The sequence below is a fragment of the Procambarus clarkii genome, chromosome 39 (assembly GCF_040958095.1).
Source record: "Procambarus clarkii isolate CNS0578487 chromosome 39, FALCON_Pclarkii_2.0, whole genome shotgun sequence".
NCBI lineage: Eukaryota > Metazoa > Arthropoda > Malacostraca > Decapoda > Cambaridae > Procambarus > Procambarus clarkii.
The window spans coordinates 21,857,299-21,874,647 of NC_091188.1; positions in this window are offsets into that span (position 1 = coordinate 21,857,299).

Consider the following 17,349-nt stretch of genomic DNA (forward strand, 5'->3'; position numbering starts at 1 on the left):
GGGAACATAGTCGTGACGACCACCAGTGGTGACCGCCTCGGGGAACATAGTCGTGACGACCACCAGTGGTGACCGCCTCGGGGAACATAGTCGTGACGACCACCAGTGGTGACCGCCTCGGGGAGCATAGTCGTGACGACCACCAGTGGTGACCGCCTCGGGGAGCATAGTCGTGACGACCACCAGTGGTGACCGCCTCGGGGAGCATAGTCGTGACGACCACCAGTGGTGACCGCCTCGGGGAACATAGTCGTGACGACCACCAGTGGTGACCGCCTCGGGGAACATAGTCGTGACGACCACCAGTGGTGACCGCCTCGGGGAGCATAGTCGTGACGACCACCAGTGATGACCGCCTCGGGGAGCATAGTCGTGACGACCACCAGTGGTGACCGCCTCGGGGAACATAGTCGTGACGACCACCAGTGGTGACCGCCTCGGGGAACATAGTCGTGACGACCACCAGTGGTGACCGCCTCGGGGAACATATTCGTGACGACCACCAGTGGTGACCGCCTCGGGGAACATAGTCGTGACGACCACCAGTGGTGACCGCCTCGGGGAACATAGTCGTGACGACCACCAGTGGTGACCGCCTCGGGGAACATAGTCGTGACGACCACCAGTGGTGACCGCCTCGGGGAAACATAGGTCGTGACGACCACCAGTGGTGACCGCCTCGGGGAACATAGTCGTGACGACCACCAGTGATGACCGCCTCGGGGAACATAGTCGTGACGACCACCAGTGGTGACCGCCTCGGGGAACATAGTCGTGACGACCACCAGTGATGACCGCCTCGGGGAACATAGTCGTGACGACCACCAGTGGTGACCGCCTCGGGGAACATAGTCGTGACGACCACCAGTGATGACCGCCTCGGGGAACATAGTCGTGACGACCACCGGTGGTGACCGCCTCGGGGAACATAATCGTGACGACCACCAGTGGTGACCGCCTCGGGGAACATAGTCGTGACGACCACCAGTGGTGACCGCCTCGGGAAACATAGTCGTGACGACCACCAGTGATGACCGCCTCGGGGAACATAGTCGTGACGACCACCGGTGGTGACCGCCTCGGGGAACATAGTCGTGACGACCACCAGTGATGACCGCCTCGGGGAACATAGTCGTGACGACCACCGGTGATGACCGCCTCGGGGAACATAATCGTGACGACCACCAGTGATGACTGCCTGGGGGAACATAATCGTGACGACCACCAGTGATGACTGCCTGGGGGAAGTATAGTCGTGACGACCACCAGTGATGACCGCCTCGGGGAACATAGTCGTGACGACCACCAGTGATGACCGCCTCGGGGAACATAGTCGTGACGACCACCAGTGATGACCGCCTCGGGGAGCATAGTCGTGACGACCACCAGTGATGACCGCCTCGGGGAACATAGTCGTTACGACCACCAGTGGTGACCGCCTCGGGGAACATAGTCGTGACGACCACCAGTGGTGACCGCCTCGGGGAACATAGTCGTGACGACCACCAGTGGTGACCGCCTCGGGGAACATAGTCGTGACGACTACCAGTGGTGACCGCCTCGGGGAACATAGTCGTGACGACCACCAGTGGTGACCGCCTCGGGGAACATAGTCGTGACGACCACCAGTGGTGACCGCCTCGGGGAACATAGTCGTGACGACCACCAGTGGTGACCGCCTCGGGGAACATAGTCGTGACGACCACCAGTGATGACCGCCTCGGGGAACATAGTCGTGACGACCACCAGTGGTGACCGCCTCGGGGAACATAGTCGTGACGACCACCAGTGATGACCGCCTCGGGGAACATAGTCGTGACGACCACCAGTGGTGACCGCCTCGGGGAACATAGTCGTGACGACCACCAGTGATGACCGCCTCGGGGAACATAGTCGTGACGACCACCGGTGGTGACCGCCTCGGGGAACATAATCGTGACGACCACCAGTGGTGACCGCCTCGGGGAACATAGTCGTGACGACCACCAGTGGTGACCGCCTCGGGAAACATAGTCGTGACGACCACCAGTGATGACCGCCTCGGGGAACATAGTCGTGACGACCACCGGTGGTGACCGCCTCGGGGAACATAGTCGTGACGACCACCAGTGATGACCGCCTCGGGGAACATAGTCGTGACGACCACCGGTGGTGACCGCATCGGGGAACATAATCGTGACGACCACCAGTGATGACTGCCTGGGGGAGTATAGTCGTGACGACCACCAGTGATGACCGCCTCGGGGAACATAGTCGTGACGACCACCAGTGATGACCGCCTCGGGGAACATAGTCGTGACGACCACCAGTGATGACCGCCTCGGGGAGCATAGTCGTGACGACCACCAGTGATGACCGCCTCGGGGAACATAGTCGTGACGACCACCAGTGGTGACCGCCTCGGGGAACATAGTCGTGACGACCACCAGTGGTGACCGCCTCGGGGAACATAGTCGTGACGACCACCAGTGGTGACCGCCTCGGGGAACATAGTCGTGACGACCACCAGTGGTGACCGCCTCGGGGAGTATAGTCGTGACGACCACCAGTGATGACTGCCTCGGGGAGCATAGTCGTGACGACCACCAGTGATGACCGCCTCGGGGAACATAGTCGTGACGACTACCAGTGGTGACCGCCTCGGGGAACATAGTCGTGACGACTACCAGTGGTGACCGCCTCGGGGAACATAGTCGTGACGACCACCAGTGGTGACCGCCTCGGGGAACATAGTCGTGACGACCACCAGTGGTGACCGCCTCGGGGAACATAGTCGTGACGACCACCAGTGGTGACCGCCTCGGGGAACATAGTCGTGAAGACCACCAGTGGTGACCGCATCGGGGAACATAGTCGTGACGACCACCAGTGGTGACCGCCTCGGGGAACATAGTCGTGACGACCACCAGTGGTGACCGCCTCGGGGAGCATAGTCGTGACGACCACCAGTGGTGACCGCCTCGGGGAGCATAGTCGTGACGACCACCAGTGGTGACCGCCTCGGGGAACATAGTCGTGACGACCACCAGTGGTGACCGCCTCGGGGAACATAGTCGTGACGACCACCAGTGGTGACCGCCTCGGGGAACATAGTCGTGACGACCACCAGTGGTGACCGCCTCGGGGAACATAGTCGTGACGACCACCAGTGGTGACCGCCTCGGGGAACATAGTCGTGACGACCACCAGTGGTGACCGCCTCGGGGAACATAGTCGTGACGACCACCAGTGGTGACCGCCTCGGGGAACATAGTCGTGACGACCACCAGTGGTGACCGCCTCGGGGAACATAGTCGTGACGACCACCAGTGGTGACCGCCTCGGGGAACATAGTCGTGACGACCACCAGTGGTGACCGCCTCGGGGAACATAGTCGTGACGACCACCAGTGGTGACCGCCTCGGGGAACATAGTCGTGACGACCACCAGTGGTGACCGCCTCGGGGAGCATAGTCGTGACGACCACCAGTGGTGACCGCCTCGGGGAGCATAGTCGTGACGACCACCAGTGGTGACCGCCTCGGGGAGCATAGTCGTGACGACCACCAGTGGTGACCGCCTCGGGGAACATAGTCGTGACGACCACCAGTGGTGACCGCCTCGGGGAACATAGTCGTGACGACCACCAGTGGTGACCGCCTCGGGGAACATAGTCGTGACGACCACCAGTGGTGACCGCCTCGGGGAACATAGTCGTGACGACCACCAGTGGTGACCGCCTCGGGGAACATAGTCGTGACGACCACCAGTGGTGACCGCCTCGGGGAACATAGTCGTGACGACCACCAGTGGTGACCGCCTCGGGGAACATAGTAGTGACGACCACCATTGGTGACCGCCTCGGGGAACATAGTCGTGACGACCACCAGTGGTGACCGCCTCGGGGAACATAGTCGTGACGACCACCAGTGGTGACCGCCTCGGGGAACATAGTCGTGACGACCACCAGTGGTGACCGCCTCGGGGAACATAGTCGTGACGACCACCAGTGGTGACCGCCTCGGGGAGCATAGTCGTGACGACCACCAGTGATGACCGCCTCGGGGAGCATAGTCGTGACGACCACCAGTGGTGACCGCCTCGGGGAACATAGTCGTGACGACCACCAGTGGTGACCGCCTCGGGGAACATAGTCGTGACGACCACCAGTGGTGACCGCCTCGGGGAACATAGTCGTGACGACCACCAGTGGTGACCGCCTCGGGGAACATAATCGTGACGACCACCAGTGGTGACCGCCTCGGGGAACATAGTCGTGACGACCACCAGTGGTGACCGCCTCGGGGAACATAGTCGTGACGACCACCAGTGGTGACCGCCTCGGGGAACATAGTCGTGACGACCACCAGTGGTGACCGCCTCGGGGAACATAGTCGTGACGACCACCAGTGAGGCGGGGAACATAGTCGTGACGACCACCAGTGGTGACCGCCTCGGGGAACATAGTCGTGACGACCACCAGTGATGACCGCCTCGGGGAACATAGTCGTGACGACCACCGGTGGTGACCGCCTCGGGGAACATAATCGTGACGACCACCAGTGGTGACCGCCTCGGGGAACATAGTCGTGACGACCACCAGTGGTGACCGCCTCGGGAAACATAGTCGTGACGACCACCAGTGATGACCGCCTCGGGGAACATAGTCGTGACGACCACCGGTGGTGACCGCCTCGGGGAACATAGTCGTGACGACCACCAGTGATGACCGCCTCGGGGAACATAGTCGTGACGACCACCGGTGGTGACCGCCTCGGGGAACATAATCGTGACGACCACCAGTGATGACTGCCTGGGGGAGTATATTCGTGACGACCACCAGTGATGACCGCCTCGGGGAACATAGTCGTGACGACCACCAGTGATGACCGCCTCGGGGAACATAGTCGTGACGACCACCAGTGATGACCGCCTCGGGGAGCATAGTCGTGACGACCACCAGTGGTGACCGCCTCGGGGAACATAGTCGTGACGACCACCAGTGGTGACCGCCTCGGGGAACATAGTCGTGACGACTACCAGTGGTGACCGCCTCGGGGAACATAGTCGTGACGACCACCAGTGGTGACCGCCTCGGGGAACATAGTCGTGACGACCACCAGTGATGACCGCCTCGGGGAACATAGTCGTGACGACCACCAGTGGTGACCGCCTCGGGGAACATAGTCGTGACGACCACCAGTGGTGACCGCCTCGGGGAACATAGTCGTGACGACCACCAGTGGTGACCGCCTCGGGGAACATAGTCGTGACGACCACCAGTGGTGACCGCCTCGGGGAACATAGTCGTGACGACCACCAGTGGTGACCGCCTCGGGGAACAAGAACGGATAAAAATATTCGTCCTTTTTTATTTTTTACGAGCTTATTTACAGGTGAATAAATAAATAAATATGACAAACTAATAAATAGTAACAATGTGATGAAACGTGCAACACGTGCGGGTAGTTGGGTTAAAGTTCAGCTCAATGAGGTAAAACTGTTAATATGAGTCAGTTGAAAGTGTATCTAGGGCAGTGAGGTGAAAGAGTTGGTGGGCGAGTTGTACACTAAACTTCCAATATTGTTTATATCTCCCGCTGGGTGTTCCAGCGTCCACCATGCAGTGTGTGGCATACCACCCACACTGTCGTCATTGCGTCTATTGCAGAGATTCCTCTTAGGGCGTCTGTGAATATGGCTCTGTCTGTATCTGAAATTACTCAAAACATTCTGTCACATGTAATTTGCAATGTCATTCCTCTCGTGGACCTTCCTCCGCCCAAGGGCTGACCTCCGCCCAGGGCTGCCCTCCGCCCAAGGGCTGACCTCCGCCCAGGGCTGCCCTCCGCCCAAGGCTGCCCTCCGCCCTGGGCTGCCCTCCGCCCTGGGCTGCCCTCCGCCCTGGGCTACCCTCCGCCCAGGGCTGCACTCCGCCCAGGGCTACACTCCGCCCAGGGCTGCCCTCGGCCCAGGGCTGACCTCGGCCCAGGGCTGCCCTCCGCCCAGGGCTGACCTCGGCCCAGGGCTGCCCTCCGCCCAGGGCTGCCCTCCGCCCAGGGCTGCCCTCCGCCGTGTATTTGAAAGGAAACATTGACATTTCACTGTCAACTTAGGGTTTACAGACGCGTGCAAATTTGGCTGTAAACCTTCGAAGCTTACGACGCTGTTCGGACCTGGAGGCAAGCTTTGTATTTAATTTATTGTCATGTTGCTGGAAGGGACACACTAGGTGGTGTTATTGTGGGTGTTGTTACACCAGATGTTGTTGGTGTGGGTGTTGTAACACCAGACGTTGTTGGTGTGGGTGTTGTTACACCAGATGTTGTTGGTGCGGGTGTTGTTACACCAGTCGTTGTTGGTGCGGGTGTTGTAACACCAGACGTTGTTGGTGTGGGTGTTGTAACACCAGACGTTGTTGGTGTGGGTGTTGTTACACCAGATGTTGTTGGTGCGGGTGTTGTAACACCAGACGTTGTTGGTGTGGGTGTTGTAACACCAGACGTTGTTGATGTGGGTGTTGTTACACCAGATGTTGTTGGTGCGGGTGTTGTTACACCAGTCGTTGTTGGTGCGGGTGTTGTAACACCAGACGTTGTTGGTGTGGGTGTTGTAACACCAGACGTTGTTGGTGTGGGTGTTGTTACACCAGATGTTGTTGATGCGGGTGTTGTAACACCAGACGTTGTTGGTGCGGGTGTTGTTACACCAGACGTTGTTGGTGCGGGTGTTGTTACACCAGACGTTGTTGGTGCGGGTGTTGTTACACCAGACGTTGTTGGTGCGGGTGTTGTTACACCAGACGTTGTTGGTGCGGGTGTTGTTACACCAGACGTTGTTGGTGCGGGTGTTGTAACACCAGACGTTGTTGGTGCGGGTGTTGTAACACCAGACGTTGTTGGTGCGGGTGTTGTTACACCAGACGTTGTTGGTGTGGGTGTTGTTACACCAGACGTTGTTGGTGCGGGTGTTGTTACACCAGACGTTGTTGGTGCGGGTGTTGTTACACCAGACGTTGTTGGTGTGGGTGTTGTAACACGGGTCGTTACTGGTGTGGGTGTTGTAACACGGGTCGTTACTGGTGTGGGTGTTGTAACACGGGTCGTTACTGGTGTGGGTGTTGTAACACGGGTCGTTACTGGTGTGGGTGGTTGTGACACCAGCAAACGATATCACATTCGAAAATACATTACAATCCTCATCACGTTTCAGTATTTTAATCCTAGGATTGTCATCGAGGTTGATTCCAAAACTTTTCGTTCCGTTCCGACTGAATTTATCGAGATTTCCAAAAGGAGACTTCGTCACAATACACCACATACAGAGGCGTCCAAGAGAAAACAATTAACACATGTCTGTACACGACGCTTCGCCTCACCTAACTCTAATGATCTGACTCACCACAAGAACCACATATCAGATAAATACCGTCAGCTGCATACGGCAGGATGGCTAGTTTAAAATCTCTTAGGAGGCTGAACAAGGAGTAATTCAGGATCCGTCATGCTTGCCACTTATTTCAGACCATATATGCTGGTATATGCCGAACCAGCGTGTAGTCCTGATCTGGTTGATACCTGGTTGATACCTGGTTGATGGGGTTCTGGGAGTTCTTCTACTCCCCAAGCCCGGCCCGAGGCCAGGCTCGACTTGTGAGAGTTTGGTCCACCAGGCTGTTGCTTGGAGCGGCCCGCAGGCCCACATACCCACCACAGCCCGGTTGGTCCGGCACTCCTTGGAGGAATAAATCTAGTTTCCTCTTGAAAATGTCCACTGTTGTTCCGGCAATATTTCTTATGCTTGCTGGGAGGACGTTGAACAACCGCGGACCTCTGATGTTTATACAGTGTTCTCTGATTGTGCCTATGGCACCTCTGCTCTTCATTGGTTCTATTCTACATTTTCTTCCATGTCGTTCACTCCAGTACGTTGTTATTTTACTGTGTAGATTTGGTACTTGACCCTCCAGTATCTTCCAGGTGTATATTATTTGATATCTCTCTCGTCTTCTTTCTAGTGAGTACATTTGGAGGGCTTTGAGACGATCCCAATAATTTAGGTGCTTTATTGCGTCTATGCGTGCCGTATATGTTCTCTGTATTCCCTCTATTTCAGCAATCTCTCCTGCTTTGAAGGGGGAAGTGAGTACTGAGCAGTACTCAAGACGGGACAACACAAGTGCCTTGAAGAGTACAACCATTGTGATGGGATCCCTGGATTTGAAAGTTCTCGTAATCCATCCTATCATTTTTCTGGCTGTCGCAATATTTGCTTGGTTATGCTCCTTAAACGTTAGGTCGTCCGACATTATTATTCCCAAATCCTTTACATGCTGTTTTCCTACTATGGGTACATTTGATTGTGTTTTGTACTCTGTATTATGTTTAAGGTCTTCATTTTTACCGTACCTGAGTACCTGGAATTTATCACTGTTAAACATCATGTTATTTTCTGATGCCCAGTCGAAAACTTTATTAATATCAGCTTGAAGTTTTTCAATGTCCTCAGCCGAGGTAATTTTCATACTGATTTTTGTGTCATCTGCAAAGGATGATACGAAGCTGTGACTTGTATTTTTGTCTATCTCGTTTAACACAAAACGAAAGCAGAGAAATACTAGAGGTATGTCACCATACTAGTCCCAGGACTGAGAGGAATGAGTGGCGATAAATGACTAGAACCTCACGCCACTGAGAGAAGAAACAGGCTTGGCAAGATCATACATGAAATACTTCCGAGTAAAGAACAGGCAGACAGTTACCATAGGCAGTACTTGAAATGGTGCCTGAGATGGAAACTAAGTATCCAAATGAGCCATAGAGACATTAACAAGAAAATTGACAGTGTCATAGTTGTGAACAAATTGAATGCACTAAGAAGTAGTGGAGACAAACTCCACATACAGCTTTAAATGCAGATATAAAAGAGCTCTACACACTTTGGAACCCAAGTGCTGATGTACAACCCTCGAAAGTACAATTGGATGAAAACACAAACACACGATTGTTAAGTCATGACCACGAAATAAGGCTCGTGGTATAGACTCTCCTTCTCCCCCACTCAATGATTGACACGCTTGACCTCCAGCAAATCACAAAATCACAATTTTAATGGTCTTGTGATATAATGAAAGCCTAAAGTAAAATCCACCAGTATACAGGGGTGAACCGAGTCCAGATAACAGCAGCTATTTACAAGATATATTCACCACAACAACGTTAATAATCATATAATAAAGTTTATCTCCAAGGGTCAGCCACTGCAGTTAGATGTTACTAAGTTAACCAGGTGATAAGCATGGGTACACTAGACATCAAGTGCATCTAAGTTGTGGTCAAAGTGGATGAATGGTGACGTGAAGAGCAAAGTCACTAAGGACTAATCAAAATTGAAGTCACAAGCGACTCAACAACAGTCAAGTAACCAGTATGAGACAATTTATGATTAACGTCAACAAAGCAGCATGTCACTGAAACTAAGAACTTTGCCCTCAAAAAACTAAGTCCGAACTGGACTGGCAAATGTCAAAGTCAAAACTCCTTTCAAAAGTTAAAGTTTCAAAGTCCCTAAATAAATGACCAAAGTCCCCACTAAGGAAAAAATATAATACATTATTTAACCACGAGATTTACAAGTCAAAATATCTAAACAAACACTCGCAACTTAAAAGACAATCATCCACAAATAATCAAGTCTTACCTTACAAGACATTTGATATAACTGTTTATTACAATTAATTGGATCATCAGAGCACCAGACCCTACCCGACACTTTACTCTGCCCCACAATCAGATCAGTGAGGGCAGGCAGCTAGTCCACCCCAATAGGTCAACTAAACAATATTAACTGAACATTCTGCAATATACACTCTCAGGGTACTAAAAAGTACAATTTAAAGGTACCTGAGTACAGCATTTTAGAAACTAGAACATACGCACATGATCTGAGTAAATAATATTAATATACAACAAGATTTTAATCAACATTTGGCAGTCCAGCCGCCGCAAGGGTTGGCTATCCTGAAGGGCAAGACACGAACACAAACGCACACACAGACTGGCCACCTCACATGTCATTCATACAATCCAAAACAATACATTGAAATATTAAATATTAACACAATAAAAATATACACCTTCAAGTGTATATTGTGTCCCTCCCAGACACATATTCAAGTGTCCCTCCCAGACACCCTTTGCCCCTCAACTCCACCTTCAAGTGTATAACACTACAGTGATTACTATACCAGATATATAAGTAAATAGTGTAATATGTACAATTCGTCAATATAGTTATGTCACAGTGTATCCTATCACAAACTGGTATACGCTGGGTCATAACAATGGTAAATAATCAAGTGACTAGATTATGCAAGAGGGAAAAAGTTTCCATAGTGTGGTCACGACATAGCCAGAACAGCTCCCAGAGCTGGGAGAAGAGGTAACCCTAGACGACACACAAATATTGGTAATACAGATAAGGAACTAAGGAGACATCTAGCATCATTAGATGAAAATAATGCTATGCATGCAACAAAATATTTCACCACGGATGTTAAAAGACGTTACAAAGGCCTTAAGTCTACCTCTAGTTCCTATTCATAATGTGTTGATTGAGAAGGAAGTGTTACCCAGCTATTGCATAATGGCGAATGCTGTGTCAATATAAAGACAGGAGACAGGGAGGAGGCGCTAAACTGCAGACCGGTATCACCGACAAGCATCTCTTACAAGGTACTCAAAGAGATAATAAAGATAAGACGAGTTAAACATCAAGAGAGGAACAGATATGTAAACATGCACCAATAACGTTTCAGGGAAGAAAAATCATGCCGAACGAACCTACTGGAGTTCTATGGTAAAGTAACAAAAGTAAAATAATAATGAAAATGTTGGGCAAATTGTGTACTTCTGGACTGTCAAAAATCCTTTAGCACAGTTCCATTAAAAAGACTACTACCTGAACTTGAAAGGCAAGCAGGAGTAAGTGGATACATAGTGACATGACAGAGTTCCTAACAGTCAAGAGTCTCATAGCAAAGGGTGGGGGGCTTGCGTAGAATAACAAGCATAGTTGTTAAGGGGTCGGTGCTGCGACCAATACTATCTCTCATTATGTTACTGACCAAAACACAGGAGTGAAATCCTGTATGTCAATGTCTGCAGATGATGGAAAGTTAGTGAAAAGATTAGGTAGAGATGAAGATTGTAAAATACTCCAAGATGACTTTGATAAGTTGCAGAATTGGTCCGAGAAATGATTATCAAGTTAGTAAGTGTAAGGGGATAGAAATGGAAACTTATGCCAAATCTGAAGGACGGTATTCAATGAAGAAAAACTTTCTCTACCCTCCCCCCCCCCCTCTCTAATTAGTCGAGAAAAAGACCTGGCAATGGATATTACACCAAGCCTAACTCAAGAGGCACAAGCAAACAGAATAACATCAACAGCATACTCTACAATGGCATAAGTCAGAACATCGTTCAGGAACCTAAATAAGGAGGCAATTAGATCACCGTACACCGATCTTGATATACACAAGTCTTTAGACTTGAGACCAGTCTTGAAGTATGCCGCCCCATCATGGAGACTTTTCAAATAAAACAAACTAGAAAAGGTTCAGAGATTTGCAACGAGAGTCATCCCAGGATTACGATGGATGGAGAATGAAGAAAGACTGAAAGAAATAGACCTGACGACACTGGAGATAAGAGAGTGAGAAGACACGACAGAGACATAAAAAACTTAGGGGGGAGGGGGAAGCCATTGACAAAGTGGAAAAAGAGAGATGTTAAATTGAGTATTAATAGAAAGAGAGGATTTGTTAGGAAGCTCGAGAAAAAGAGGTGTTAGAAAATTTTATTTTTTACGCATGAGTAGTGGGAACAATAAATTAAATAAGCATGTTGAAAAGGTTAACCTCATTCATAATTTTAAACGAATATGCAATAAACGGATAAAAGAACCCCGCTAGAAAAGCTGGGTCCGAAAGCCAAAAGTTCAGCCCTGAAGGTAGGAATAGGTGGGCACACACACACACACACACACACACACACACACACACACACACACACACACACACACTCTCAGATGTACACAGGCACGTACAAATACGCACACACATTCACTCGCTCGCTCGCACGCACGCACGCACACACACACACACGCACGCACACGCACGCACACGCACACACACACACACGCGCACACACACACACACACACACACACACACACACACACACACACACACACACACACACACACACACACACACACACACATACATTTTCTCACGCTTTTAAGATACATTTAAAGTTCTGAATTGAACTAGCTTCCACAATTTCTACTTTGTGTGCCTGTGTGTGTGTGTGTGTGTGTGTGTGTGTGTGTGTGTGTGTGTGTGTGTGTGTGTGTGTGTGTGTGTGTGTGTGTGGTGTGTGTGTATGTTTGCGCGCGCGCGTGCGTGCCTGTGTGCATGAATGTGTGTGTGTGTATTCACCTAATTGTGCTTGCGGGGGTTGAGCTCTGTCTCTTTGGTTCCGCCTCTCAACCGTCAATCAACAGTTGTACAGGTTCCCGAGCCAAATAGGCTCAGGAACCTGTACACCTGTTGATTGACGGTTGAGAAGCGGGCCGAAATAGTAAAGCTCAACCCCCGCAAGCACAACTAGGTAAATACACACACAGCAATGCACAAACAAACACACAGTATAAAGTGTGGAAGCCATTTCAATTCAAAACTTTAGATGTACCTTAAAAACGTGAAAAATTAGTCGTTGCATTAATGAAAGAATGTTCGGAAGGGATAGCCTCGAGCCCCAGCGCTACGTGGGTCCTCGCGGCTGAGTGGACAGAGTTCGGGGGTCGTAGTCCTTAGGGCTAAGGTTCAAATATCCTGGCCGAGGCCGAAACAGTTGGGCATATTTTTTCCGCATTCTGATGCCCAAGTTCACCTAGCAGTAAATAGATACCTGGGAGATAGACAGCTGCTACGGGCTGCTTCCTGGGGATGAACTCACCTATTTGTACTCACCTATTTGTGCTTGCGGGGGTTGAGCTTTGGCTCTTTGGTCCCGCCTCTCAACTGTCAATCAACTGGTGTACAGGTTCCTGAGCCTATTGGGTTCTATCATATCTACACTTGAAACTGTGTATGGAGTCAGCCTCCACCACATTGCTTCCTAATGCATTCCATTTGTCAACCACTCTCACACTAAAAAAGTTCTTTCTAATATCTCTGTGGCTCATTTGGGCACTCAGTTTCCACCTGTGTCCCCTAGTGCGTGTGCCCCTTGTGTTAAATAGCCTATCTTTATCAACCCTGTCGATTCCCTTGAGAATCTTGAATGTGGTGATCATGTCCTCCCTAACTCTTCTGTCTTCCAACGAAGTGAGGTTCAATTCCCGTACTCTCTCCTCGTAGCTCATACCTCTCAGCTCGGGTACTAGTCTGGTGGCAAACCTTTGAACCTTTTCCAGTTTAGTCTTATGCTTGACTAGATATGGACTCCATGCTGGAGCCGCATACTCCAGGATTGGTCTGGCATATGTGGTATATAATGTTCTGAAAGATTCCTTACACAAGTTTCTAAAGGCCGTTCTTATGTAAGCCAACCTGGCATATGCTGCTGATGTTATCCTCTTGATATGAGCTTCACGGGACAGGTCTGGCGTGATATCAACCCCCAGGTCTTTCTCTCTCTCTGACTCTTGAAGTATTTCATCTCCCAAGTGATACCTTGTATCTGGTCTCCTGCTTCCTACTCCTATCTTCATTACATTACATTTGCTTGGGTTAAACTCTAACATCCAATTGTTCGACCCTTCCTGCAGCTTGTCCAGGTCTTCTTGAAGCCTCAAGCTGTCCTCCTCTGTCTTAATCCTTCTCATAATTTTGGCGTCGTCAGCAAACATTGAGAGGAATGAGTCTATACCCTCTGGGAGATCATTTACGTATATCAGAAACAGGATAGGTCCAAGCACAGAGCCCTGTGGGACTCCACTGGTGACTTCCCGCCATTCTGAGGTCTCACCCCTCACTATAACTCTCTGCTTTCTATTGCTTAGGTACTCCCTTATCCACTGGAGCGCCCTACCAGTTACTCTTGCCTGTTTCTCTAGCTTATGCATATACTAAATGTGTGTGTGTGCGTGTGTGTTAGAAAGAAATATGTAGTGGACATTATAGAGAAAAGAGAGATTGTTTAGAGAGGCGGGGTCCAAGAGCTAATTGAAGCAGACACAAATTCTGACAGACACAAAGTCTGAACTTTGCAGACACAAATAGTAAATACATATTAAATTTATATTTATGCATACTTATAATTATTACGGGTAGGAACATGTTGGGTGTCGATCACGGTCGTCGGCAGAAAATATCACAAATTCAGCTGAGCTGGAACCGCTCAAAATGTTAATAAAAGGCTTAATTTTTCCACTCGTTAGTGGGAATTTAACCTCAGTTCAAATATTAGTGAATTTTATGTGTTATTAATTTAGATTTATAACGAGTGAATGCAAGCTATATGAAATTTATATTAGTTGAGCAATTTATAATAAATGTGGTGATTAAGGGATGTGATAAATATTTGAACAATTAATTAAAATGTTTACTGACAATTTCAAATGTAAACAAGTGTTATATTTTTGGCTAGATATGGGAGCGGGTAGGTTCACGAAGATAGTTCACTGAACTACCAGGGTAGTCCAGTGAACACTGGGATCAAATCTCTCCTAGGAATGAAGAATTCAATTATGAATACCATTTTGACATATTTCAGCAAGTCCTTAAATTGGGTAAAAGATATTCAATGGAGGCGATACTCGTATATACTCCTTCTCGTCTTGTCTGTAATGGTGAGTTCAGACTCAGGGAGGGAGATATACCTGCATAACTCCGTAGGTCGTTCAAAGTGACAAAAGTCCTGAATGGGTCGACGAGCAACTATACTCTAACTCATTCGTTATTTGAAAGAATGACTCCGTTATCTACGTTGATATTAGACATTATCGCTTGAGTTATATCTACTTCCGATACTAAAGCGAACACGTTTCTAGATTCTTACTAAATTGGGGAAAGTCCGAGTTATTTTCAGGAGTTTCCCGCAGGAGTTTTCAGTTGTATATTGGCTTGAGGACCATTCAAGCTTCTTTATATTTGTGTTACTCACATGGCTCCAACAGCGAAGCGATTTGACGAAATATCTGTGCCCTAAAATTGACCACCAAGTGCTGTTGAGAGTTGGGAAAAGGGTCTCACGACTTCCAACCCTTTTGTACAGTCAGTGTGGTCTAGAGGTATGGTTCTGGATACGCTAAGGTGCATGGAGCCCCTGGCTATCTGGGTTCGAATCCTTCAGGGGTGAGGAGTTTTCAGTTTTATATATATATATATATATATATATATATATATATATATATATATATATATATATATATAATATATATATATATATATATATATATATATAATATATATATATATATATATATATTATTAAATATGACCGAAAAAGTAAGATTAATAATTCTAACACGAATTTTCTCAATCTTTCGTACATTACGCTTCACTGTTGGAGGTAAATCAAAAATCACTTCTCCAAAATTCATTTTTATTTCTAGTCTGACGCGACACGGGCGCGTTTCGTAAAACTTATTACATTTTCAAAGACTTCACAAATACACAACTGATTAGAACTTACGTATCTCTGATTTTATATCTACATTTGAGTGAGGTGGGAGGGGTGATGTGGCATTAACACAAGACAGAACAAGAGGGGATATTAATAGGGTATCAAAAGTATCAACACAAGACAGAACAGAAACAATGGGTATTGAATAGAAGTGTTTGTAGAAAGCCTATTGGTCCATATTTCTTGATGCTTCTATATTGGAGCGGAGTCTTGAGGTGGGTAGAATATAATTGTGCAATAATTGGCTGTTGATTGCTGGTGTTGACTTCTTGATGTGTAGTGCCTCGCAAACGTCAAGCCGCCTGCTATCGCTGTATCTATCGATGATTTCTGTGTTGTTTACTAGGATTTCTCTGGCGATGGTTTGGTTATGGGAAGAGATTATATGTTCCTTAATGGAGCCCTGTTGCTTATGCATCGTTAAACGCCTAGAAAGAGATGTTGTTGTCTTGCCTATATACTGGGTTTTTTGGAGCTTACAGTCCCCAAGTGGGCATTTGAAGGCATAGACGACGTTAGTCTCTTTTAAAGCGTTCTGTTTTGTGTCTGGAGAGTTTCTCATGAGTAGGCTGGCCGTTTTTCTGGTTTTATAGTAAATCGTCAGTTGTATCCTCTGATTTTTGTCTGTAGGGATAACGTTTCTATTAACAATATCTTTCAGGACCCTTTCCTCCGTTTTATGAGCTGTGGAAAAGAAGTTCCTGTAAAATAGTCTAATAGGGGGTATAGGTGTTGTGTTAGTTGTCTCTTCAGAGGTTGCATGGCTTTTCACTTTCCTTCTTATGATGTCTTCGATGAAACCATTGGAGAAGCCGGTTTCATCGAAGACATCATAAGAAGGAAAGTGAAAAGCCATGCAACCTCTGAAGGTACTTTATGCACTCGCATAAGGTACCACCAATGAGTTAATAATTTTTGGTTTCGCCTTAGGGACGTGATTATAAAACGTACGCTTGGCTTGTACAAACGAGAAATCCAAAAACCTCTTAGGATATTGTAAACTCTTCCCAATTTCATATATTTTAGCAATCTCTTCATCAAAAAACTCAGGGCTGCAAACCCTCAAAGCTCGTAGAAACATTCCTGAAAATACTCATTGGTGGTACCTTATGCGAGTGGACTTGAAAAATTGTCTCTGATTTTTAAGAAACTTAATATAAATTTGGTGTTCACTAATAGTACGATCAAATCCAATTTAATAAAAAACTCCCCTGATACAGCAGGTTGTGTGTATTCGATTCCCTGCAATGATTGTGATTCTGTGTACCTTGGACAAACAGGAAAGTCCTTACAATTGCGGTTGTCACAACATGCTTATAGTATTAGAACTGCCCAAACGTCTAATGCATTGTATCTACATACGAGTTTATGCGATCACAATATTAACTGGAATGGGGCAAAAAGCATTACCAATTGTGGGGATTTCGTGGAACGGAATTTGATTGAGTCTGCTCTAATCAGTCAGTGTCCAAATCTTCTTAATGTTAGTACTGGAATGTACAAACTTGATCCATTTTTAAGTTATAATATTGCACAACAGTTTAAGAAACAACTCTGATAGAGAGGCTTACAATGTCTCATTAAAATTGTATATTCATATATTGTGTGTTCATGAGGCTTTTCTTTAATCTTTCATCCTTATTCTCTGACCGCTTAATCCTCTTTGACCATTCTAA